This window comes from Ovis canadensis, chromosome 12, assembly GCF_042477335.2.
Source record: "Ovis canadensis isolate MfBH-ARS-UI-01 breed Bighorn chromosome 12, ARS-UI_OviCan_v2, whole genome shotgun sequence".
NCBI lineage: Eukaryota > Metazoa > Chordata > Mammalia > Artiodactyla > Bovidae > Ovis > Ovis canadensis.
In genome coordinates, this window is record NC_091256.1 from 43,754,286 (window position 1) to 43,781,233 (window position 26,948).

At 42.6% G+C, this 26,948-nt stretch overlaps 1 long non-coding RNA gene across 1 annotated transcript in view; it reads left to right on the forward strand.

Moving 5' to 3' along the window:
- The first annotated feature begins 4,686 nt into the window (after window positions 1-4,686).
- Window positions 4,687-26,948, forward strand: part of LOC138416426 (uncharacterized) — a 32,708-nt gene continuing 10,446 nt past the window's right edge. The window contains exon 1 of the long non-coding RNA XR_011247668.1: window positions 4,687-6,032. This is a non-coding gene — a long non-coding RNA (uncharacterized lncRNA). The remainder of the gene's footprint in view (window positions 6,033-26,948) is intronic.

The following is a 26,948-nucleotide window of genomic DNA, read 5'->3' on the forward strand; positions in this document are numbered from 1 at the left end:
TGCCACAATTAAAGATCTCAAGTGCTGCAACCAAGATTCAGTGCAGCCAAACAAACTCATAAGTAAAAGAAACTAAAAAGTTACCATATCATAAAAAACACTTGAATTGGACTTCAGAAATAGTATCTCTTTGTATCATTTTTTTAGATTTTGCATATAAATGATATCATATGATATTCCATTTTCTCCATCTGACTTACTTCACTCAGTATGACAATTTCTAGTTCCATCCACATTGCTGCAAACGGCACTATTTCATTGTTTTTAATGGCTGTGTAATAAGGAATACTTAGGGAATACGGAATTGACATACACATATTGCTGTATTCAAAATGAATAACCAATAAGGACCTACTGTACAGCACAGGGAATTCTGCTCAGTGTTAGTAACAACCTAAATGGGAAAAGAACTTGAAAAATAGATGCAAGTATATGTATAACTGAATCACTTTACTGTATACCTGAAGCTAACACAACATTGTTAATCAACTATGCTTCAATATAAAACAAAAAACTAAAAAGAAAGAAAGAACATGTTTAGTATCTCTTCATTTTTTATTTAAGACTATTACACACTGACTCCAGAGTGACTTGACCGTGTCACTCTTATTCTTAAATCCCTTCAGTACTTCTGATTGTCTCTAATTGCCAAAGTCTGCAGCGCTCCCCACCCCCGGCTCCTGCCTGCCTCTCTAGGCTCATCCTCTTCTGCTACCAGGCTGGAACTGACTCACCTTCACGCCTTGCATGTCTCGCGTTCTTCCCGTTTTCCTAGATATCACAAATCTTAACTTAGTTCTCCCTTTCTGATTCTCAGACAAGATAAACGGTCCCTGTGAATCCCTTTTCTCTCCCTACTGTGGCCGCACTTAAGGAACTTTAAATTGCTTTTTCAATGTCGCCTTTCTCTACAGTCTGTAAAAATCCCCAAGGGCAGGACTGTACTTACGTTGTTTGTAGACTGAGTAAAGCAGATTGCTCTCCCTTATACGGGTGGGCCTCATCCAATCTGCTGAAGGCCTGAATTACACCATCAGCTCTCCTGGGTGATCAGCTCACTAACTGCAGATGGTGGAACCTCTCAGCATTCATAACAGCATGAGCCAGTTCCTAATAGCAGCTAGGTCAATGATAAGATAGATAGATGCATGTATGTGTGTGCTCACTCCTTTCCAACTCTAGTGACGCCATGGACTGTAGCCCGCCAGGCTCCTCTCTCCATGGGATTCTCCAGGCCAGAATACTGGAGTGGGTTGCCACTTCCTACTCCAGGGATCTTCCCAACCCAGGAACTGAATGCACATCTCCTGCGTAGGCAGGCAGGTTCTTTACCACTAGCACCACCTGGAAAGCCCAGATAGACAGATAATAAATAGATAGATAGATAACCTCCAGAGAACTTGAAGACACAGAGGAAGCCTGTTACCTCATAAATTGCAGTGACTGTGGAATTTTCCCATAAATTTTCCATTCATGAGGGCAAAGGTGCTGCTCTTGCTTTCTGTTGGGACTTTCAGGCCATCATGAATTTTGGTGTTGGTAGCAGGAGAAGACAATGGCAACCCACTCCAGTATTCTTGCCTGGAAAATCCCATGGACGGAGGAGCCTGGTAGGCTGCAGTCCATGGGGTCGCATGGAGTCAGACACGACTGAAGCGACTTAGCAGCAGTAGCAGCAGCAGCTATAAGGAAAGATAATCACTGTATTTCACTTTGGAGCTAAGAATGCAGTCAATTGGAATGATAATAAGAGCAGGATCCAGCTCCCAAGGCGTAGGGTAAGGAGCCAGCAGGAAGCAAGTGATAAGACCTGGGGACGAGGACAGGGACAGGCCTGATCCTGGCCAGCCCTGGAGGGAAAGCCAGGACCTGGGCAGGAGATGGCAACGCCAACTATGGCAAAGGCTTGCGGTCGAATTAAAAGCTCACAAGGGAGCACAGTTATGGCAACATCAGATTTCCTCAGTACAGAGAGCAGTTTCTAATATCCTGCCAAGCTGGGGTTACACAGTTCTGGGTTTGGATGCATCAGAGAATCTGGGAGTAAGGGGCAGTGGAGGACCAGAGGACAGGAGGGGACTGATAGACACTGAAGCAAAAAGGGACCTGCATTAGATGACAATATTTGAGCTGCATTTCCTTCCCCATCTCCCACTAAATGTATAAATATAAACATAGAGACACATCTTTTGTGGAGAAAATACCATCTTTACTAAATCCCAGAAGAAATTCATCATGTGTGTCTTTATGCATGAGCATCAAGTGATACCTTCAATAAAGCCCAGGATTCCGAATACAAAAAAGCTTTAGACCAAGTTTATTCATAAAGTCTGAACATAGAGCATTAAGTGTTGACATATCAAAGGCATTCTTTAAGGGGATGGAGATATTACAATAGTAGAGCTTTTCTTTATGATTGTCTAATTTCACACAGAAATGGTGCTCGGAGAAATAAATACCATTTCTCAAAGTGTAGCCTGTGGATTCCCTGGAAGGGATTTTTAGGAAATGTAGCTTCCCAAGTTGTACCCCAAAACTACTGAGTCAGAATCTCTGGAAATGGGGCCAAAACATGTATTTAAACAGATTCCCCAGATGACTCTAATGTGCTGTAAAGTTTGTGCACAACAATGCCCCCAAGGACATAAACATGGTTATTAATCTGCCTCTCAAAGATCTGAAGCCTACAGTGAATCTTGGCAGCCCTGGTTTTCATTAATACTTGAATAGATTTCTGACCACAGCCTTAGGGCAAAGATTTGGGACTTTTGGTTAGAGTGAGAACTATATGCTTTAAAACCAGACACGAGGGAGCCAGACTTGTCTTTCTCTTGAGAAAGTTTGGGAATAAGATGTATATTTTCACCAAGGGAGAAGTCCAACCTCCTGCACAAGCTGGAAACCTTGGGAAGAGCCAGTGTCCCTGAGTGAAAAGCACAGATTCATCCTCAAGCACTTCACAGGTTCTTGGTCAGCATCTGCAAGGCACCTTGCAGAAGCGATGTCTGATATCTTTACTGTAATCTTTCTCAGTGGAGGGCACTTTTGTCTCCATTAAGTGAGACAATAGGGAGTGAGTCCAGGACTGCTAGACCTCTGTCATTTATTGAGTCCTTACCTTCACCTTCAGTCACCAATCCTCACTGTAGGAAACATAGATCTCAGTTCAGTTCAGTTGTTCAGTCATGTCCGACTCTTTGTGACCCCATGAATTGCAGCACACCACGCCTCCCTGTCCATCACCAACTCCCGGAGTTCACTCAGACTCATGTCCATCGAGTCCGTGATGCCATCCAGCCATCTCATCCTCTGTCGTCCCCTTCTCCTCCTGCCCGCAATCCCTCCCAGCATCAGGGTCTTTTCCAATGAGTCAACTCTTTGCATGAAACGGCCAAAGTATTGGAGTTTCAGCCTCAGCATCAGTCCTTCCAATGAACACCCAGGACTGGTCTCCTTCAGAATGGACTGGTTGGATCTCCTTGCAGTCCAAGGGACTCTCAAGAGTCTTCTCCAACACCACAGTTCAAAAGCATCAATTCTTTGGCACTCAGCTTTCTTCACAGTCCAACTCTAACATTCACACATGACCACTAGAAAAACCATATCCTTGACTAGATGGACCTTTGTTGGCTAACTAATATCTCTGCTTTTTAATATGCTATCTAGGTTGGTCATAACTTTCTTTCCAAGGAGTAAGCATCTTTTAATTTCATGGCTGCAATCACCATCTGCAATGATTTTGGAAACCACCCCCCCCCAAAAAAAAAGTCTGACACTGTTTCCACTGTTTCCCCATCTATTTCCCATGAAGTGATGGGACCATAGGCCATGATCTTCGTTTTCTGAATGCTGAGCTTTAAGCCAACTTTTTCGCTCTCCTCTTTCACTTTCACCAAGAGGCTCTTTAGTTCCTCTTCACTCTCTGCCATAAGGGTGGTGTCATCTGCATATCCGAGGTTATTGATATTTCTCCCGGCAATCTTGATTCCAGCTTCTGCTTTTTCCAGCCCAGCATTTCTCATGATGTACTCTGCACAGAAGTTAAATAAACAGGGTGACAATATACAGCCTTGATGTACTCCTTTTCCTATTTGGAATCAGTCTGTTGTTCCATGTCCAGTTCTAACTGTTGCTTCCTGACCTGCATATAGGTTTCTCAAGAGGCACGTCAGGTGGTCTGGTATTCCCATCTCTTTCAGAATTTTCCACAGTTTATTGTGATCCACACAGTCAAAGGCTTTGGCATAGTCAATAAAGCAGAAATAGATGTTTTTCTGGAACTCTCTTGCTTTTTCCATGATCAAGCAGATGTTGACAATTTGATCTCTGGTTCCTCTGCCTTTCCTAAAACCAGCTTGAACATCTGGAAGTTCACAGTTCACGTATTGCTGAAGCCTGGCTTGGAGAATTTTGAGCATTACTTTACTAGCATGTGAGATGAGTGCAATTGTGCAGTAGTTTGAGTATTCTTTGGCATTGCCTTTCTCTAGGCAGTTTAAAATATGACATCCTGTGTGGCAGGTCCAGACCTGGTCACAGCCTCTGAGAGATCTTCACAATGTCTAGGGCCTCATGTATGAACAAAGGAGGGCATCACACATACGCAGACAGGACAAGAGACAGAGCATAAGGATAAAAAGTGTGGCTTGGGAAAGAGAGGTATAGTGATAAAGCCCTTTGGGAAGAAATTAATTAACTCTCAGTATCCATTTTCTCCTTTTCCTCTTAATAACAAAACTCTCCAAATTTTAGCTGAGCAATGGCTAGTCAGACAGAGATTTTATTTCCCCCACTTCCCTCACAACAGATGTGGTCATACGAACAGATTTTGACCAATAAGATGTGAGTGAAAGTAATGCCTGTAACTTTGGGGTTACATAATTAACAAGAAGCTGTTTGCCCTGTGTTGTGGATTCAATGTTTGTTTCCCCTCAAAGTTTCTCTGCGAAAGTCTTAACCCTCGTGTAATGATATTTGGAGGTAGGACCTTTGGGAGGTAATTACATTTAAATAAGGTCAGGAAGGTAGGGACCCATGATAAGATTACAGTCCTTGTGTGTGTGTGTGTGTGTGTGTGTGTGTGTGTGTGTTAGTTGCCCAGTCGTGTCCAACTCTTTGTGACCGCATGGACTGTAGCCCACCAGGCTCCTCTGTCCATGGAATTTTCCAGGCAGGAATACTGGAGTCGGTAGCCATTCCCTCCTCCAGGGGATCTTCCTGACCCAGGGATCAAATCCAGGTCTCCTGCATTGCAGGTGGACTCTTTGCTCTCTGAGCCACCCAGGGAGGCCCATTATAGCCCGTATAGGACAAAGAGAGAGAGAGAGACCAAAAGCTTGCTCTCTCTGCGATGTGAGGATTGAGCAAGATGGCCCTTCACAAGCCAGGAAGAGAGCCTTCCTCAGAACCTGATCCCACTAGCATTCTGATCTCAAAAGTGCCACCTCCTGACTGAGAGAGATGAATATCTATTGTTTAAGCTGCCCAGTCTGTAGTACATTGCCACAGCAGACCAAGCTGACTCTGCACTCTGCCTCCGCTTTTGCCTCTTCCCAAGGGTTGGAGCACTGTTGTGGCACTGATGAGCCAGTTCTGGTCATGTGGATGGGGGCAGACAACAAGAGAGAAGTGTCCTGGGTCACTGGGGTAACACTGTGGGTACATCTGGTCAGCACACCACGCTGGTTGCCCAGCCAGCTCAGACTTTTTCATGTAAAAGAGAAATAAATCTTCTACCTGATTTAGCCCTCTGTTTTTCATCTCTGCAAAAACAGTCAAGCCAATGTACCAACTAATTAAAAACAAAGTTTCAAGTGACTTTAATGAAAATTCACACAAATCCTTATCTGGTCTTTATCTGGAGCAGGCACTCATCATATTGTGAAAGGCAGCAATGGTCTCCAGATGATGGTCTATGGACTAGCTGCATCAGTATCAGCCAGCGAAGGATATTTTAGAAACTTGGAAGGGCTCTAACGTCTAACACCTATCATTTAATCTGGACGGTCTCCATGTGTGACTCCTGGTCTCAGGTATGTGTCGCTTTCTGTGTTCAACTCCTTTTGCCACAGGCTGCCCTTTAACACCCACATCTCCCCTTCTCCTCTGAGTTAGCACCAGCTGGAAGTCTTTTTTGTTCTGGCACACCGTCTTTGACTCCCTATCTGCTTCTCTGGGGAAGTACACACCTTTCCCAGGTGTGGGATCACAACCCCTTCAAATATGAGGCCCTCCTCCCACCAGCCTCAGCCTGCAGGAGCTCTGGCCAAAGCATCTTGTTCTCCTCCAAGCTGCCAGCTTCTCCACCAGGGAGAGGATGTGAACACGGAGGGGAATGTGACGAGAGCCTCCACCTGGCTGGGTGGCTTTCTGTTCTGCAATGGCAAGGGAGAACCAGCTGGCCTGGTTTATAAGTCCCAGAGAGTCAAGGCCAGATGGCTGGAGAAGGAAGCCTCCAGGAGCTTTTCCCACAGTGCCAGGCACATGCTACAGATGGCAGAGGCCCCCGTGTAGACCCTTAGGAAAGGAGCTGTCACCCATGGAAAGCTGAGCCCTGGAGCACTCTTAGTTACTTCCTTGAGTTGCTCTAGAGTACTTCTTGGAGAGGCCCTGGCAAAGTTCCCCAGGGAATCCCTCCAAGTCACTGGTTTCCTCAGAATCCCCTGGAGGGCTTGTTACAACACAGATGGCTGGGTCCCACCCCAGAGTTTCCTGTTCATTAGTTCAGGGGTGGAGCTTGAGAATGTTTACATCTGACAAGTTCCAGGTGATGCCGAGGCTGCTGGTCCAGGGACCACACTCAGAAAGAACCGCTGCTCTAAGTGCCCGGTGCCCTGGGGACAAGGCAGCTGTGGGAACCTTTTATGCAGCTCATAGCCTGAGTAATTCTCTACAGCGTTGGAGAAAACACCAAAGGAGTGGGAAGGGCACCCACAACAAAAAACAACACCATGTCATAGACTATGGAATCCAGCAGAACTCTTCTGGGTCTGACTGAGTGGCGCAGTAGTGAAAAATCTGCCTGCAATGCAGAAGACATGGGTTCAACCCCTGGGTCGGGAAGATACCCTGGACAAGGAAATGGCACCCCATTCTAGTATTCTTGCCTGGAAAATTCCATGAACAGAGGATCCTGGTGGGCTATGATCCATGGAGTTGCAAAGAGTCGGACACGACTGAGCGTATATGCATATCCATCCATCCTGTATTAGCTGTGTGACAGTATCACCAAACCTTCATATTCTTTTCTGTAAAAGTGGAGATACAAAATCCATTGATAGGATTGTTGAGAGGACTGTCTGCAGGGCCTGATTCAGGTACTCAACAGGCAGCCAGAAAATTATATTTAAGCCACTCCTTCAGTTTCCCACACTGTTCCCTAAACAGTTTCATGACATTTTTCAGAAACTCCTGAGGCCCTACACCCCGCCATGTGTGGATGGACTCCCTTCTTATTTCTGAGTCTCAAAATGCAGGGAAATGCTTACCCTTTCTTCTTTTACCCTGTAACATTCTCTAAATATTATTTTCCACTTTGATAGTTTTAGGTGGTCGCCTCACACACTAAACAGGGAGAATTAATTCCATTTTCTCGAAAATTACATACAGAGGGTATGTTTTCCAGAAAGATGGGCTTATAACTTTTCATTTACTCCTGGTTGGGAGTTTTAGTGATCCTTTCCAGCAATAAACTGAGAGGACAAGAAACAGCCAAAGTCTATAAAATTCTAGCCTCAATACTCCTGCATAGCTCCAAGCAGCTTGCCAGCATCCACCCCACCCTCAAATAAACCACTAAAACTTGGTCTCCTGCCTCTGCTGAGCTCTTGTCCCGAGGGTCTCCTGGTAATTATCACACTTCCCTTAGTTTCTTAAGAGTTGATTGTACAATTTATGGATTACCTGGTTGTTTTGCTTCTTCTTTTTCTTTTATTGGGAGCCGTTTCTTTCTTACCTCTTCAAAAACTAATAGAGTGTTTTGTACATGGTGGGACCAATAAAATATTGTCTGGCTGAATAAGGTTTTCTGCCTGCCTTTTCAACATTTTCCTATTCATAAGCTCCAGAGCAGTCAGGAAAAAAAAAAAAGGCGACAAAGGACACTCAAAACAGGCCATGGTTGTTAACCAACTCAGATGAATGTGTAGGGGAAGGGTTTACCTACAAAAGCCAGAAAGGCGAATGCCAGTGGCTTGGTAACCATATCAAAGAATTTCCCAAACTAAACCATCCAGGTTCTTCCCTTCCCACCATTGCTGGGGTGGGGCTTGGTAATTTCATGTCCCCTCCCAATTATTTTACCTAATGCCTTCCTTTAGTGGTCATCAACTAGTTTAGCAAACAGTTTTCTCCAGAGCATGACCCTGATAATGATGAGTCAGTCCTCTGTGGAGGCAACCAAAGGGGTCAATGAAGGGACTATGGGGGGAATCAAAGGGTCTGTTAGCGGCATGAGGGGAGCAGAAGTAGCCAGAGCACATGGCTTGACTCTAAGCATCGTAATTCAGGCTTAACTTCTTCCACTGTTTTCTCTCTCAGTGAATAATGGCACCATCATTCATTTAGCCAATGAAGCTAGAAGTCTGGGAGTGATTTTGGCATCTCCCTCTCCCTAAAAAGCTCCCCACGGGACTTCCCTGGTGGTCCAGTGGTTAAGAATCTCCCTGCCAACTCAGGGGACTCAGGTTCAATACCTGGTCCAGGAAGATTCCACATGCCGCAGGGCAACTAAGCCCAAGTGCCATGACTACTGAGCCTGTGCTCTAGAGCCCGTGCTTCATAACAAGAGAAGCCACTGCAATGAGAAGCCTGTGCACCACACCTGGACAGTAGCTCCCAGTCACCGCAACTAGAGAAAGCCCAAGTACAGCAAGGAAGACCCAACTCCCCATATTCAATCTAGTATCATGTCCTATCAACGTAATTTTTTCTCTTAACTATCTATCTGTCCATTTCTCGTTACTTCTGTGCACCCAGTCCAAACCATTGCTTCTCATCTGGAAACTGATGGTCTCCCATCTGGCCTGTCTGCAGCCATGCCTGTCCCCTCCAATCTCTCCTTACGCTGCAGGGGAATGGACTTTCAACATGCTCAGATAGTATGTTACTTCAATTCTTAGAATCACTCAGTGACTTCCATTTGCTTTTAGGATAAAAACAAAACTATACCTGGCCGTGGGTGGTTTAGTCCCTGCCTACCTTTCCAGTCTTACATTTATACAATGCCTGCCATATAAGAGGCCCTCAACATTTGTTATGTAATGAATATGTCACGTCTAGCTGCTTGATCAAATGAATAAATCAGTGAGTGAATGGACAAATGAGTATGGCATCTTCCCCTTGCCTGCGTGCTTAGTTGCTTCAGTTGTTCTCGACTCTTTTCGACCCTGTGGACTTTAACCCTCCAGGTTCCTCTGTCCATGGGATTCTCCAGGCAAGAATACTGGAGTGGGTTGCCATTTCCTTCTCCAGGGGATCTTCCCAATCCAGTGATCAAACTACATCTCTTATTTCTAGCGACACCTCTGTGTATGTGTGTGTGTGTGTGTGTGTGTGTATGTGTGCGTGCGCACGCAGTTGTATCCAATTCTTTGTGCCCCCGAAGACTGCAGCCCCTCAGGCTCCTCTGCCTTTGGGGATTCTCCAGGCAAGAAGATTGGAGTGGGTTGCTATTTCTCCTCCAGGGGATCTTCTCCACCCAGGGATTGAATCCAGGTCTCTTACATTTTTGCAGGCAGATTTTCTTTTTACCATCTGAGCCACCAGGGAAGCCCTTTAGGACTTTGAGAAATAATCTCTCTCTCCACCAGTGGAATCTTGACAGGGCCTTCATGCATCACAACAGACACAAGGCTCTAATTAAAAGTTAAGTTCTACTATGTTTTGGTGCTCTGGATCTTAATTTGCTTTACTCATCCTATACCTAACTCTAGGCTCCCCTTTCACAACACAATGAACTGTGAACAATTCTATCATCACATATGTTTATCTTGAACATAATATTATTTCTCAGAACTTATTAACTCAGCTCTTATGAATGCATTTTAACTAACTAGTATTAATTCATTTTCACTATGACTCCAGTGTCTCTCTATAGTTGCCTGTCCCTTGGGGCCACCCTTTTCTTCTTTCCATGTGAGCAGTTCCCATCTGGTCTGCCCTAGGATCACACACGGAGAAGAGATCCACACATAGACAAGGCCCTAAATTTTTCAGATGTCAGGGCCAGCAACCCTAGAGATACTAGTTCAATATCTCTTGGAAAGATCCTAGAACCCACATTTTAACTAGTTTCCAGATAATTTATTGTGCTACATCTGGGCCAAAACAACCCCAGTATCTGCCTAGGAGTCCCTCTGCTGATTCCCTGCTCTTGGCTCCATGTCTGCAGACCAGGATGCCAAACTTTCCACACCAGAGTCTAAAGGGATAGTCTACAGAAAGAGCCATCTCTCTGATATAGTATTTCTTGAACCGTCAAAGTGTCATTGAACAAAGTTTCTTGAGTAACATAGTCTAACTTTAGCACAGACCAGACTTTTTATAGAACAAGAATAGAACTCTTTCTTCAGACTCTATGTTCAATGTTATGAACTATATGATCAGTTTACACTTTAAAACTCTGGTTATCACTCACATAAAAGACTATCTTGTGAAGATATTAGCATCAAGTCTGGCACACAGTATTGCTGTTGTTCAGTTGCTCAGTCATGTCCGACTCTTTCAACCCCATGGACGCAAGAGCCCCCCAGGCTCCCCTGTCCATGGGATTTCCCAGGCAAGAATACTGGAGTGGGTTGCCATTTCAATAAATATGTTTTGAATGAAGAAATGATTCAAATGTATACTCCCCCTCCAAAACCCACCCTCTCCAATAGTTGTATTAATGGATTGCCTTTGAAAGCAGGGCTGGCAATTGCCCAGACAGATGTCCTTACAAGCATCTTCCCACTTTCTATATTTAGAAATTGAGAGCCAAACACCAACCAACTGAACCCTCTCAGAGTGGAGTTGTTGGTTGAACTCAGTATCTGGGCTTCTATTAAGATGAAATATTAATCAGACCATTGAGTTTTTAAATGATCTCTCTTTTGTAAACAAAGGCTATTAAAACACACTTAAATCCAAGGGCTTGCACATTTTATTCTGAATGCTCTACCAATCAAATGTCAGAATAGCCTTGATTTGAAGTCAAATTAATGTTTCTTTCATATTTTAAAGACAAGAGATAATACTTTAAGGCTGAAAAATGGCAAAGTAGCATGAGATGCTGACTCTCTCCCCTGAATCTAATCCTGTATGAAGACACCACAGAAGAGATGAAGAGGCTGAGATTGGAGGGCTACAAAGCTGAGCTCAAGAAGTACTAAGGGAGAAGTGTGGTCTGGAGGTAAAGGCCAGAGCCACCAGATACCTTCCTTTCTCTTATTCCCCTTCCCTTGTTTGCATTTGCCTGCGAAGATCATTTTGTGCAGCAATATTAAGACAGCACCTAGGAAAGGTAGAACTGGAGAGGGAACAGGAGGGCAGTGTCAGTGCCTGCCAGAACAGGAGACGGAATAAAGGCAGGCAGGCTGACTGGCAGGAGCCCACGCCTCTTCCCCTGTCGCCCACTCACAACCACTTTTCCTGGGACGGAAGTCCTTGGAGCTCCCTGGGGAACAGATGATATCTCAAGTAGGGAAAACAGGGAGTGGATGAGCAGGGATGCGATACAAGGGTCTGCTCACCTTCGGGAGCAGCCCCAACCCTCAAACCTAGACTAGCCTGGAAAGCACAGCAAGGTTTCCTCCCCTCCTCCAAGGCAAACCCTGGCAATCAATGCAGTTGAAAATCTCCATAGAAGAAAAGATAAACTCACAGAGAAACACAAAACAACTCTTTCCCAGGGAAGACAAATTTAATGGGAGAGACAGAACAAGAACTTAAAATGAGCAAAATTGAGAACCCTCAGAATTAAGGAGGGTATTGTACACCTGCAAGAGGAACAAGTGACTATTGTGTACGAGGAATGTTGTGTACAGAAAAATATAATTCTCCAAGTAAAATATTCAATGGGTAGATTAAATATCAGAAGGGATGCAGATGAAGAAAGATTTAATGAACTGGAAAATACAGGTCAAAGAACTCTCAAAGAAAGCATTAAGAAAAGAAAGAATAAGAGAAAAGTTAAAAGGCATGGAAGACAAAAGCAAGACTGTACCATTGACCTCTAAGGGAGAGAAGTAAACAAGGAGAAAAATATTTGGAGAAATACTTTGAACCTAAACATTTCTATTCAGTCAATTTTTATTTAAACATGAGTATAAAATGAAGCTATTCTGAAGCATACTTGGTCTAAGGAAAATTTATACCCCAGATATATGCCTCTCTACAAGACTTTTTAGGAGATAAACTTTAAGAAGGGAAATTAAGTGAGTCAGTTGAACTGAAGTGGATGAACCTAGAGCTTGTTATACGGAGTGAAGTAAATCAGAAACAGGAAAACAAACATATATTTACAACAAACTGTGGAAAATTCTGAGAGAGATGAGAATACCAGACCACCTGACCTGCCTCTTGAGAAACCTATATGCAGGTCAGGAAGCAACAGTTAAAACTAGACATGGAACAACACACTGGTTCCAAATAGGAAAAGGAGTACGTCAAGGCTGTATATTGTCACTCTGCTTATTTAACTTATATGCAGAGTACATCATGAGAAACGCTGGGCTGGAAGAAACACAAGCTGGAATCAAGATTGCTGGAGAAATATCAATAACCTCAGATATGCAGATGACACCACCCTTATGGCAGAAAGTGAAGAGGAACTAAAGAGCCTCTTGGTGAAAGTGAAAGAAGAGAGCGAAAAAGTTGGCTTAAAGCTCAACATTCAGAAAACGAAGATCATGGCATCTGGTCCCATCACTTCATGGGAAATAGATGGGAAACAGTGGAAACAGTGTCAGACTTTATTTTTTGGGGCTCCAAAAGCACTGCAGATGGTGACTGCAGCCATGAAATTAAAAGACGCTTACTCCTTGGAAGAAAAGTTATGACCAACCCAGATAGCATATTGAAAAGCAGAGATATTAGTTAGCCAACAAAGGTCCATCTAGTCAAGAATATGATTTTTCTAGTGGTCATGTGTGAATGTGAGAGTTGGACTGTGAAGAAAGCTGAGTGCCAAAGAATTGATGCTTTTGAACTGTGGTGTTGGAGAAGACTCTTGAGAGTCCCTTGGACTACAAGGAGATCCAACCAGTCCATCCTAAAGGAGATCAGTCCTGGGTGTTCATTGGAAGGACTGATGCTGAAGCTGAAACTCCAATACTTTGGCCATTTCATACAAAGAGTTGACTCATTGGAAAAGACTCTGATGCTGGGAGGGATTGGGGGCAGGAGGAGAAGGGGACGACCCAGGATGAGATGGCAGGATGGCATCACCAACTCGATGGACATGAGTCTGAGTGAACTCTGGGAGTTGGTGATGGACAGGGAGGCCTGGTGTCCTGCGATTCATGGGGTCACAAGGAGTCAGACACGACTGAGCGACTGAACTGACTGACTGACTGAATGCATATATATGGAATCTAAAAAAATGGTGCTGACGAACCTATTTGCAGGGCAGGAATAGAGACACAGACATAGAGAACAGACTTGTAGACACAGCGGGAGAAGGAGACAATAGGATGAATTGAGAAAGTAGCATTGACTTATGTAACTACCATGTGTAAAACAGATAACTACAGGGAAGCTGCTGTGTAACATAGGGAGCCCAGCCTGGTACTCCATGATGACCTAGAGGGGTGGGATGGGAGGAGAGCTCAAGAGGGAGGGGATATATATTTAATTATGACTGATTCATGTTGTTGTACAGCAGAAACCAACACAACATTGTAAAGCAATTATCCTCCAGCTTAAATAAATAAATAAAGGAAAAAAAAAGAAAAAGGAAAACTGCTCCAAAAAGAAGCAACAACACAGTAGGAAATAAAAAGAAATGAAGTATTGATATATGATATGACAGGATTGAGCCTCGAAAACATGCTAAGTGAAAGACGTTAGTTTAGAAGGCCACATATTATATCCATTTATACAGAATGTTCAGTTCAGTTCAGTCGCTCAGTCGTGTCTGACTCTTTGCGACCCCATGAATCGCAGCAGGCCAGGCCTCCCTGTCCATCACCAACTCCCAGACCTCACTCAGACTCACGTCCATCGAGTCCGTGATGCCATCCAGCCATCTCATCCTCTGTCCTCCCCTTCTCCTCCTGCCCGCAATCCCTCCCAGCATCAGGGTCTTTTCCAATGAGTCAACTCTTTGCATGAGGTGGCCAAAGTACTGGAGCTTCAGCTTTAGCATCATTCCTTCCAAAGAAATCCCAAGGCTGGTCTCCTTCAGAATGGACTGGTTAGATCTCCTTGCAGTCCAAGGGACTCTCAAGAGTCTTCTCCAACACCACAGTTCAAAAGCATCGATTTTTCGGCACTCAGCCTTCTTCATAGTCCAACTCTCACATCCATACATGACTACTGGAAAAACCATATCCTTGACTAGACGGACCTTCATCGGCAGAGTAATGTCTCTGCTTTTGAATATGCTATCTAGGTTGGTCCTACCTTTTCTTCCAAGGAGTAAGCGTCTTTTAATTTCATGGCTGCAGTCACCATCTGCAGTGCTTTGGAGCTCCAAAAAATAAAGTCTGACACTGTTTCCACTGTTTCCCCATCTATTTCCCATGAAGTGATGGGACCGGATGCCATGATCTTCGTTTTCTGAATGTTGAGCTTTAAGCCAACTTTTTCACTCTCCTCTTTTACTTTCATCAAGAGGCTTTTTAGCTCCTCTTCACTTTCTGCCATAAGGGTGGTGTCATCTGTATATCTGAGGTTGTTGATATTTCTCCCGGCAATCTTGATTCCAGCTTGTGTTTCTTCCAGCCCAGCGTTTCTCATGATGTACTCAGCATATAAGTTAAATAAGCAGAGTGACAATATACAGCCTTGACGTACTCCTTTTCCTATTTGGAACCAGTCTGTTGTTCCATGTCTAGTTTTAACTGTTGCTTCCTGACCTGCATATAGGTTTCTCAAGAGGCAGGTCAGGTAGTCTGGTATTCCCGTCTCTCTCAGAGTTTTCCACAGTTTATTGTGATCCACACAGTCAGAAAAGGAAAACTCACAGAAACAGAAGGCAAATTAGTGATTTCCAAGGGCTGAGGCAGGAGGTGAGGAGTGGCTACTAAGGGATATAGGGTTTCTTTGGGGGGCAATGAAAATATTTTGGATATGTAGTGGTGATAGTTGCACAATCTTGTGAATAAACAAAAAAAACACTGAATTGTACACTTTAAAGATAATTTTGAAATAAAAAAATGATACTAGGAAAGTTTTGATTTAACAAACAATGATCCACCTCCCTCGCCAAAAAATATCTGCACCATTTCAGACTTAAAACTTCAGACAATAGTAATGTGCCAGGAGAAGAGGGTAGAGGAAGTTTTTTCCTTATTTGAGGGAAAGACATAAATATGCATGTGTGAAGCACTGATAGGGAAAAATGCACATTAGAGGAAATATAACTAAAGCTTGGAGCAACTGCCAGAGAAATAACAGTATCTAGTGTCGTTGAGTTCATGCATTTGCAATACATATTCTTTTTTGATAAATTATTTTCCTCTTATATCTCCTTTTTATATTTAATAAATATATTTTACATAATTAAAACTTTTTTATCATCTGTAGACTAAGTCATTTTATACTCATTTCCTCCGTTTTGAAAGTGTTAGTTTCTCAGTCATGTCCAAGTCTTTGTGACGCCGTGGACTGCAGCCCATCAAGCTCCTCTGTCCGATGAGATTTTCCTGGCGAAAATACTGGAGTGGATTGCCACTTCCTTCTCCAGGGAGTCTTTCCGACCCAGGGATCGAACCCAGGTCTCCCGCATTGTGGGCAGTTTCTTTACTGTTTGAGCTATCTGAGAAGCGTGTTTATGTTTCTACATAAAATATATTTATAAAATCAGTTCATACTTCTATTTAAAGTGCATTATAATGTGCACTTTAAAATTATATCGATAGATATATTTTCTATGAATTTCACAGCAAGGTTATTGGAGCATTACAAACTTGTTTTAAGAGCATTGTGTTTGATGGAGTTGAAGGTCAATTGCTCTAAACATCCTTGGGTATCACTTTATTAACTGATGTTTTTCTGTTTACTTTTTATTTGTTTCCTACCTCTACAAAGTAGGCATCACCATGCCTGGGCACATGGGAGATTTTGTGGATAACATTTGTCCCACCACATTCTCCCCCTATGGATACAGGGGCTAAAAAAGCTTCTTTGCAAAGCGAGGAGGTTCAATCCAGAGCCCACACAAAGTAAGAATAAGGGGATTGAAAGTGCTCTAATTCTAAGATGCCTGGCATGTTAGCTAGAGTCCTTCTATCAACTATAACAAGGAAAGCACAGCCCCCTCTACAAATTTACCAATATAGAGGGAACAGTTTTGGAACAAGAGGCTGCTTCAGGAGCTGTGGACCTTGCCAGCTTTTCACTTTGGATAGGATTTCCAGAAAAGCTTCTTCCCAGTAAGCCTGGTCCTTCTGTAGCAAAAGGGATATCAAGATCCCTCACCCCCACACCATCCATGCCAAAGTTCCACGAAAATCCTACTGAGAAGAAAAATAGATGGACACATGGAGGGGGAGGTTCTCAGATCAAGCCCAGTCTCTGGGGTGCTGAGTAACAGAACTTTATCAGCAACCCAAGGCCTGTAGAAGGCCGCTTTGGTTACAGAGGACAATAATAACTCATCCCTAGGGCTTGCCAAATGGGATGAACGGGAAAGCATGCTCAAAGGCCTATCGGCGCCTGGTGCACTGTTACAACCAATGAGCAACTGAAACAGGGATGGAGAATGAGTGTGTCCAGCCCCGTGTCTGGCCCATGACCACCATTCAATAAAGGCAGCCCTTAGAGGGGGAGAAAAACAGAAGACCCGGGTTTGAAGGAAGAGTAGCAAGGAGTGCAAGGAACTTCTGAAGGTTTTCTACAATATCCATGAAATACCCTTGTTAAAATAAATCCTTTGAGATAAACATCTTTATTTAATCAAATGATTCCTTGCTGATAAATGGGTCTTCCCTGGTGGCTCAGACAGTAAAAAATCTGCTTGCTATGTAGGAGACCTGGGTTTGAACCCCGGGTTGGGAAGATTCCCTGGAGAAAGACATAGCAACACGCTCCAGTATTCTTGCCTGGAGAAACCCATGGACAGAGGAGCCTGATGGGCTACAGTCCATGGGGTTGCAAAGAGTCAGACACAACTGAGTGACTAAGTCATTATCATTTCCTTGCAGATAAATGAATCCATAGATTTGCTTTTAAAAATTAAATATCTTTCAAAACAGCATTCCCATATCACAAATTTGTTTACACCCCACTTTCCTGAGCAAATCAATTGCTTTTACTGGGTCACATCTGTATTAATATTTTGAATATTTTAATAGTATTGAAAAGGTGAATGAGTGCTTGCTACTTCACTGGCGAAAAGTGAGGAGAAATTGGCTTAATCACCATAAGGGGCTTGTGTGCCCGTGGGTTTAGTCGCTTTAGTCATGTCCAACTCTTTGTGACTCTGGAATGTAGCGCGCCAGGTTCCTCTGTCCATGGGGACTCTCCAGTCAAGAATACTGGAGTAGGTTGCTATGCTCTCCTCCAGGGGATCTTCCCCACTAGGGGATTGAACCCATGTCTCTTACATCTCCAGCATTGGCAGGCGAGTGCTTAATACCACTAGCGCCACCTGGGAAGCCCAGGGGCTTAGTGTAGGCATGAGGAAAAGCATATTGAGGGCAACCAGGACCACAAAGAAATTCTCAGTTGACTTTGTTATGTGAATACCTTCACATAAATCATTAAAGGCACCACGTAGACTTCTGACTTCAGTGGTCTATTTTGGAATCAAGTCAGTTAGTGGAGATCCCTTGATATTGACAATTTCTATATTTTACAGAGTTACTTCCTATCTGGTTATTGCAAATTTGTAGATATGAAAGGATTCTGGTCATTTCATCAAAACTTATCATTTTCATAAATGGAATCTGAGACCCCAGGAAGTGGAGCTGATTTTTCAAAGGTGGCACAACCATATGATATTATTACTACGCTTTTCTTCTCTTTCACCGATGTTTCCCCAAGTCTTTATTTATTCAGTGACATCGACTGAAGCAACTTAGCAGCAGCAGCAGCAGCATACTCCACATTACATCCAAGTTCAACCCGAATACATTTCCTTTTCAAGTGTTCTTGGTCTGCATCAGTGAAACATTCCTTGGTGACTTTTCCGTTATACTTTGTTGCGATCTTAATCTTGCTGGGTGAGGGCTGTATGTCTTCCAATACTACCTTGAAGATAAAATATATTCAACATATTTAATAATAATATTCATGATATTCTGTTACAGTCATGAGGTGTTGCAGGTATAAACTATGACTTTTACCATTGAAATAATAATTTTTAGAAATGGAAAGAGTGGTGTGGGAAAATATTCTCACCACTGGTGAAAAATCACGTTTTCACAGGGTTGGCAAACAGGGAAATATTTGTAGTTTTGTCTCATATGTTTTGCTTTTTTTGGCAAAAGCAAAAGGCAGTTTTCTTTGCAATAAAAACGGCCTTTCGTTTTCGCCAATGCTTCACATCCATTTTTGCCAAGCAAAAAGCTGTTTTCCCAGGAGAAAACAGCTCAAGCTGAAATAAAAGTGAAGCACAATTTATAAAATTTCCCTCTTTGAAAACAAAAATCACTCCACTAAATGCAAACACCACCTAAGGGGCCTTGCATGGAGAAAGATAACGGGAGTGCCGCGGTTAAAACACACATATAAACAAGCTTTCTAGTAGATACAAAACAAGTCCAAAGTCATATGGATGGAAGGTTTTAAATAGTGCCCAGAATTAACACTGAGAGTCTGGTCTTCACCTCTGTGATCCAAATGTGCCTCGAGAATGACTCCCACACTCCTGATTGGATCCATCTGTGCCATTACTCAGAATGGCTTCTATATTAATTACATCTTCCATCTTATTATCATATCATGATCCATTTTGATACTTAACAAAATCATACAAATTAGGAGGAACAGGTATCTCTTCTTTATATATAAGTTCATCACACATTTAAAAGAGAGATGGGTGTATTGCTCAGATGATAGCCTAGATAAGTGGACTGAAGCTCGCTAGCATTTCTTTGCCAAGCTGATTAAGTGCTTGAACTAGAATCTAGGTGTTTGACTCTTTGTTTATGCTTTAGTCTGATGTGTTTTAAAATAAACTCTGATTATAAGTTCTGGATGTGGTCATGGAATTTGTTTTTATTTCTGCTCTATTTTGTTTGCTCTGCATTTTCCCAGGTGTGGTGATGTCTGGTATCCTTTGAAGTATCATGGCATATTTGTCAGTGGGTCATCTCTGCTGTTAGAAAGACAAATTCATTAGAAAATTTTAGTTTTGAAAAAAATCAGAAGTTTCCAGGGCCATGCCAATTGCATATAGATGATACAGCGACTGTCACCTTTACAGAAGTAGGACATTTATTACTTAGAGAAATTAAAAGATTGAAACCATTTTTCACTGACAGCTTTTTCTTGAGACTTAGCCTCTGGGGAAATATTTTTATTGAAGGTGTTCAAACAAAAGCTGTAATCAGATTGCAAAATGACCCTCAAGTTCTTAATTTGTTTAAAATAAGATTTCTTAATTCTAAACTTCCACACTTATCAGAACTATGAAGTTATAAACTTGTAGTTTCACTTTCAAATGGCCACAAAAGACAAGAATAAACATTTTACATAAACTCTAATTTATATGGAGACATTCGGGTAAATCTTGTTGGTGTGCCACAGACATATTTTCATTGTTCCCCCCTATCTATTCCAGTCCTATCTATCTTTTTTGAATAAGAGCTCAAGTCACATTTACTTTAAAAGCATCAGATTTTTGTAATCTTTCATCTTTTTCAATTCCTCTGTCATTTTAGTTTGTGCTACAAATTTTACCAGGATGTCACAGAATTGTACCCTTAAAAATGGTAAATTTTTATGATAAATGTTATGTGTAAATTTATCTCAAGAAAAAGTTCAGGGAAAAATACAATTTTATTTTAACCAAGATCATGTTTAAGTCTAAAGAGCTTGAAAAATAAAGCATTTTTAGTTATTGTTTCCTTAAAAATTTACCTCTTAATTGTATACTTCTTAGATTATTTACCATGTATGCATTATTTATTATATCTTCCTAACTTGACTTATGGTAAGCTTCCTGAAAGCTCGAGTCATGTCCAAACATTTCTAAGTTCTTCTCAAGACTAACAAGCATATTGTGACAGAGAGGATAGTAAGTCAATAACTAATGATTTATTAAGGAGGATTTTGTTGGATACATCTCAATTTGATGTTCTCTCAAAGTTTAAGTAAATATTGGGAAGCTTGTGAGCTCAGTCCCTCAGTCGTGTCCGACTCTTTGCAACCCCAAGGACTGCAGCCCACCAGGCTCCTCTGTCCGTGGGATTTCCCAGGCAAGAATACTGGAGTGGGTTGCCATTTCCTTTAACTAACCGTAGGGTGTGGTACCTTGGACAGCGCCTTGGCAAGTTGTATGCTTCAACAGTCATTTGATGAACTGAGTGGGCTATTTGATTAAGTGAGCCTCTAGAAAGCAAATAACTGAAAAATGAGAAATGGACAGGGATGGAAGCAGCATGGCAGACAGCAGAACAGTGATGCTCAATTAGTGCATTAGTGCACTTTAGAAACCCCCAGGGCACCACTTGGAGGCTGTGGGCTTCCTGTCTCCTTGTACATCATGGGAGACTGGGGGCTCCCCAGGTTGTACATCAATCAGATGCTGGCAAGACATCTGGAGCAAGTCTGCTGATGCTGAGTCACCCTACCTGACAAGGGGAGAGGAGACTGGGCCAGCTCCAGCCATGAGGCTCTAACGTGTACACACTGCTTGCCCTCCAGCAAGCACTGTGGGAAGGCCTTCAGTTCAACACAGGCAGGATGGTGCCTGTCACCCTTCCCTCTCCAAAGTGAAAGTTAAGAAGCTGACATTTGTCAGAATGAACAAATACCTGCTGCCAGTAAATCGTGCCCTGAATAAGGGCACATAGAAAAAGAGCATCTAGAGAGTTTGTGATAACAGCCAGGGGCTCCTGAGACTGAGTGCCTCCAAACACAAGCTTTCCATCATACTGTGCATGACATTTTATTACAACCAGCTATACTCCTGCAAGAAGGGGATTCTGTGTCCATGATCCTACTTTGCAGAGACAGAGGAAAGACCATGCAGGTTTCTTCCTGAGATACATCTTAAAGTCCCAGCCTTTTCTTTCTTCTTTCTCATATACAGCAGTTCATTTATATTCCACTGGGTTTCTGCACATAAAATTCATCTCTGTGTGGGTGGAAGTAGCCCCAACTTACTTCCGTGCTGTTCACAGAGTTATTTTCATTATTTTTACAAGACGTGCTATCTCTGTAACTCACTGTACTTGGAGAAACAGGTGTTAGACTCTGGCAGAGTAAAATCCAGTTGATTGCCTTAACTCACCCGTCGAGATCAGGGTAAACGTTACTCTCCATCACCCCTCATCACCTGCCTCTACCATGCAGCCTAGGTCTAAACCTTCAACAAGAAAACCAGTGACTTATAATTCAAGTTGTGCTCAATGCTCTCCATTCCCAGAACATAAACAGAAAATGTAAACTAATTTGCTGTATCGCGTATCCCTTGCTGACATACTCACTCTGGCACCACACACGATCTGAAATGTAGTTCTGAGAGTCCACAGGTGAGGATTTGTTCTGGCTTTGAAAGAGTGAAAAATGTCAGTTGCTCAGTCATGTCTGACTTTTTGTGATCCCATGGACTATAGCCTGCTAGGCTCCTTTGTCCATGAAATTCTCTAGGTAAGAATATGGGAGGGGAAGAGGGAGGTAATGTTTACTGAGTGCCTTCTATGTGCTAGACATTTTCACAGGTCTTATTTCATTGATTATGCTCACAATAGCTCTGAAAAGTGACTAATATTAGCCTCATCTTGTGGATGAGAAAGCTGAGGCAAAGAGAGGTTCGGAAACTTGCCAGCAGTCATGCAGCTAACAAGTGACAGAGCCAGGATTTAAGTCCAGGGTGGCCTCTTCCCAGGGTCCAAGTCCTTTCTGCTCTGCTGTGCTGTCTTTCTGAGTTAGCGCAGGTCCAGTGGGACGTGCGAGGCCATCAGGCACCATTTGGATGCAGCAAAGGAGAAAGCCAAGGGGACCCTGTTCAGACAGTCATAAATGCTCTGCTCTCTTCTCTGCACATAACGCAGGGGCACTTGCAGGAAGAAGCAAGCCTCCCTTCCATCAAACCGCTTAGGAGCTTGCTGAGTACAGCAGGATCACAACACATTCTTTCCATCATGTTTCTCAGTCATCATAATGTACCATTAGCTAGCCTTCAGTTACTCCTTAATATCTGGCCCTGGGTTTCCTGTTTCCAGAGACAAGAGGGCTGTAAAAATCCTCCCTACCCAAAACCAAGATCACAGATTGAAGAGCTTCAGAGCTCTTAGTCTCCACAGGCAGCGGAGCCAGCCTGTCCAAGTTCAAATATGGCTCTGCCACTTACTAGCTGATTAATTGGGGGCAAATTATTTCCCTTTTCTGTGTCTTGGTCTCTTCATATGTAAAACTGAAAATAATAACAGTACACATTACACAGGGTCGTGGTGCAGATTTAATGAGGTAATAGACACACAGCATTTAGGTGATACCTGACCCTTAGAAAGGGCTTCTAGCTACTGCTGCCACGTAGGCAGATTTTTGCTTTGCCTGTGACAATGATCCTGGGAGAGATTTCCTTGCTTCCCCTAGAACCACGGCTTGGCTGACTGGGAGCCTTTATGAGAACCTAAGAGATGCAGTTCTTATTTTCTGCTTGATACACCTTGGAAGGAGGCCTGGGTTCCTTCTTTTGTACCCATAGATTTATTCCTCATTTCAGACTTCTGCTTGTTGGGAAAGGCAAAGGGCAGTGCTAGATGCCTTATGCCGGTAATGATCTTTAGTTTGGGAATGTAACCTACCTCACTTCTGATTGCTTACGAGTAATGGTGTCAGTTATCTCCAAAGAAGAAGATTTAGGTTTGGGACCAGGGACCAGACTTGGTCACTCAAGAGCTTTTGTATAGTAGAGTTTGTTTGTTTGTTTTAATTTATTTATTTTAATTGGAGGCTAATTACTTTACAATATTGTAGTGGTTTTTGCCATACATCGGGATGAATCAGCCATAGGTGTACACGTGTTCCCCATCCTGAACCCCCCTCCCACTTCCCTCCCATCCCATCCTCAGGGTCATCCCAGTGCTCCAGCCCTGAGCACCTTGTCTCATGCATAGCAGAGTTTCATTAAAGTGAAAAAGGGGCAGAGAAAGCTTCTGACGCAGACATGAGAAGGGGGACAGAGAGTGCCCCCATTGCTAGTCTAAGCAAGGGAGTTAAATACTTTCTTAATCGGTTATTACAATAAATCAAAAGAATGTCTCAAGGTTGTAAAGATCTTACCAGACCCACTCCCATAATTTACATTTTAAGATCACAGGATTAGCCTGAAGGTTTTCAGGAAGGAGAAACTGTCCTCAAGCAAGATACATTGTTGTTATATAATCCTTTGCAGAGTCCTCAGTTGCTCAGTTGTGTCCAACTCTGAGACCACGTGGACTGTCGCCTACCAGGCTTCTCCATCCATGGGATTTTCCAGGCAAGAGTATTGGAGTGGGTTGCCATTTCCTTCTCCAAGGAGTTCTCCATATAATCCTTAGCACAGAGTTTAAACTGAGTTGTTTGTTGTGTAATCATCAGTTCCAGGCTTAAAGAAAAAAATGTTTTATGTGACTAAGACTAAGGAATGTAGAGAAAAAAAAAAAGTTTGTCCTTTCCTCCTCCTTGAGAATTCCAGACCCCTATCTCCTCCTTGAGGGCCCCAGACCCCTTTCTCCTCGGGGGCCCTGGACTTCTTATCAACCTGCCTAGGAATGGACTCTCTCACTTCCTTTGCACTGGCCTTTTCCTGGCATCTATTATAACATTCCATTTTATTTCAGCCCATTTCAGGCTGTGGTTGTGTCCTATGTCCCACAATAGTTTCAGAGGATCCAAACGAATCACTGAAATGAAGGAGCTTGACTTCAAGAACCTTTCAGCCTGATCCTTTCATCAGTCTTCCAGTTTCCTTTACATCTACAAGAATGCCTTTCTGATGGTGGTACCCTAGCATCTGTGTATATATTAGAAGAGTTTGCTGATGTTGGCAACATTTATTATATCCTGATAGCTGTAGTTAAGAAGCATGCCTGAGCATATGTTAAGACAATCATTTTTAATGTTTCTTTTTTTCTCCATTTATACTAGTGAAAAGATTTGAAAATATGTAATGAAATATTTCTGTAATATCTTGCCCAATATTTAAGAAATATTGACCCACCCTGATGGGCCAAGTGTTGTTCTCAGCACCAGAGAAAATACAAGTCCTCTGTTCTCATGAAACATGCTTTCTAGGGAAGTAAACAGTCAATAAACAGGCACTAAACAATCGGGACAATGTCAGTAAGGTACTATGAAGAAAAAGGAAGAAGGGGCAGAGGAGGAGAAAGGAGAGGGGCAAAGAGGACCAGGTAATACAACAGAGAGTAAGTTACTAAGTGGTTAAGAATCCACCTGCCAATGCAGGAGATGTGGGTTCAATCCCTGGGTCAGGAAGATCCCCTGGAAAAAGGAAATGGCAATCCACTCCAGTATTCTTGCCTGGGAAATCCCATGGACAGAGGAGCCTGCAGGATCCCAGGGCTCCAGACCCTGGGACCGCAAAGAGTCAGACACAACTTAGGGCTGAGCAGCAACAGCAAGTTGTAGAAAAGGTGATAGCGCCAGGGCTATCTGAGGTTGAGGATGAGAGAAAGTCCTTTCTAAAGTGGTGACACTTAAGTTGAGACCTAAAAGAGGAGAGCTAGCTACTTAGACTCAGAGGAAGGGTCTTCTAAGAAGAAGGAGTAGCAAGTGCAAAGTCCCCATGACAGAAAAGGACATGCTCCTCAAGCCACAGAAAGCATGCCATAAAGCAGGAAGAGAGCGGGTCAGCCTAAGAGTGCAGGTGTAGACAGGAACCAGAGCCGCAGGGCCTTGGGGACCATGATAAAGAGTTTGCATTTGACGGTGAAAGTACCTCTGGCATGCTAGGGGCTCGTACCGCACACTAGGCCCCACACAGAGATCTTTCCTTTGATCGGGCATACTCTTCCTCCAACTTTAACAGCCATTTGTTACACCAAATTTTTCAGCAGTGCTAAAGTAAAGAAGAAAAAGCATAGGAAGGAAGCAAGTTTCAGAGAAACTTTGCCAAATCTGGCATGGAAAGGGAAGAAAATAAATCTTTAGTCTGGGTGTGCCTGTGTTTAAAGCTGCAGTGGCTCTCATCTGGTCTGTTGCATAGCCTGGCCAGTGAACAGCAATTTAAGTTCCATTAGGTAACAGTTTCAATTGTTTTAAAGTAAATCACTGGTATCAGAAAGGGCAACGTTTATGTTATAAACCCATTCAAAATCCCAGACATAAGTCATCAATTAAATCAGATAAATAACATAGCTTTCTCCTGGTTCCTGAATCTGAACTTAAAATGAGATAAGAAAAGGGCAGCCAAATTCTTAGTTATGAGCCAAAAAGTCAGAATCCAGTGTTCAGGAAGAAAACCTAGCATACAAGTGTAATGTAAATCCCTCAGATAAACTACATATTAAATGATGCTTCAGATAATTGCTCTGTAAAATTTGTTAGTTTAAGCATTAAAAGTTGTTGCACCATTAAGACAATATCTATTTCTTATAGAATGTTGTCCAAACTCTTATTTTAGAGAGCTAACCAAACAATATTTATAAAATTAATGTCATTTACTTTTAAGGCCTTTCCTTGTATTGTTTGCTTTAATTTATCTAAAGCTCTGCTCTGCTCTCTGTAACACTCAAAATACAAAGAATAAGAAAACCTTCTATAGCAAGGTCACATGAGAACTAGCACTCTCCTCACCACAGTGAACAGAAGGAAAACCCCTTGATTTAGGAATAAGAACTTCCTCTTAAATGACAGATTTAATTAAATAGCTAAATGGTAATAAAGCATTTGTCAGTGGACTATGTGATTACTTTGAAAGCAATATACTCCCCACATTCATTTTCTGGATGAGAATGTTAAGACTTACAACAGTTTAGGAAATAATATCCAGAACCATGCACTTTACAATCTCTAGCTGAGAGAAAGTCATCACACCTTCCTCTCTTTTTTGTAAAACGAATGCTATTCATTGTCCTTCCATGTATTTGAAGCCAGGAAGCAAAGATCTCCCCAGATTTAGAGAATAAAATCTCTTTTCTAACAGTTCCTCTTAGAATGGGCTCCAAAGTGCAAAATAAAAAATACAGCATACATCTCTTCTCCATATTTATATCTTCTTTATTTACATCAGAAGTGAATTTTAATTTAGGAAGCACAGTAACTTGTATTTAAAGAACAAATTAGCCTCATTAGCTAGTACAAAATGCTGCTCCTCCAGCAATCATTTCGAGATATTTTTTTAAAAATCAGATTAATCTCTCCTTTGCCTTTAGAACCCAATCTTCAGATGAAGGGACAACCTCCAGCCTTACATACAGAATATGGCAGATCAATTGTCGCTTTCAGTCACTGCCTTTGCAGATAACTAGGAGCACCCAAAAGGATGGAAAAGATAAGCCATCTGCCATAAGCACTTATGTAGGGAGTACACTAAAACCAGATTTAAAAACGATCACCTCTGAGTGGAACTTGGCAGAAGAACAGACATCCAGGGAATTTTCTAGGTTCTGACAGATGAGCAGGTCCACTCA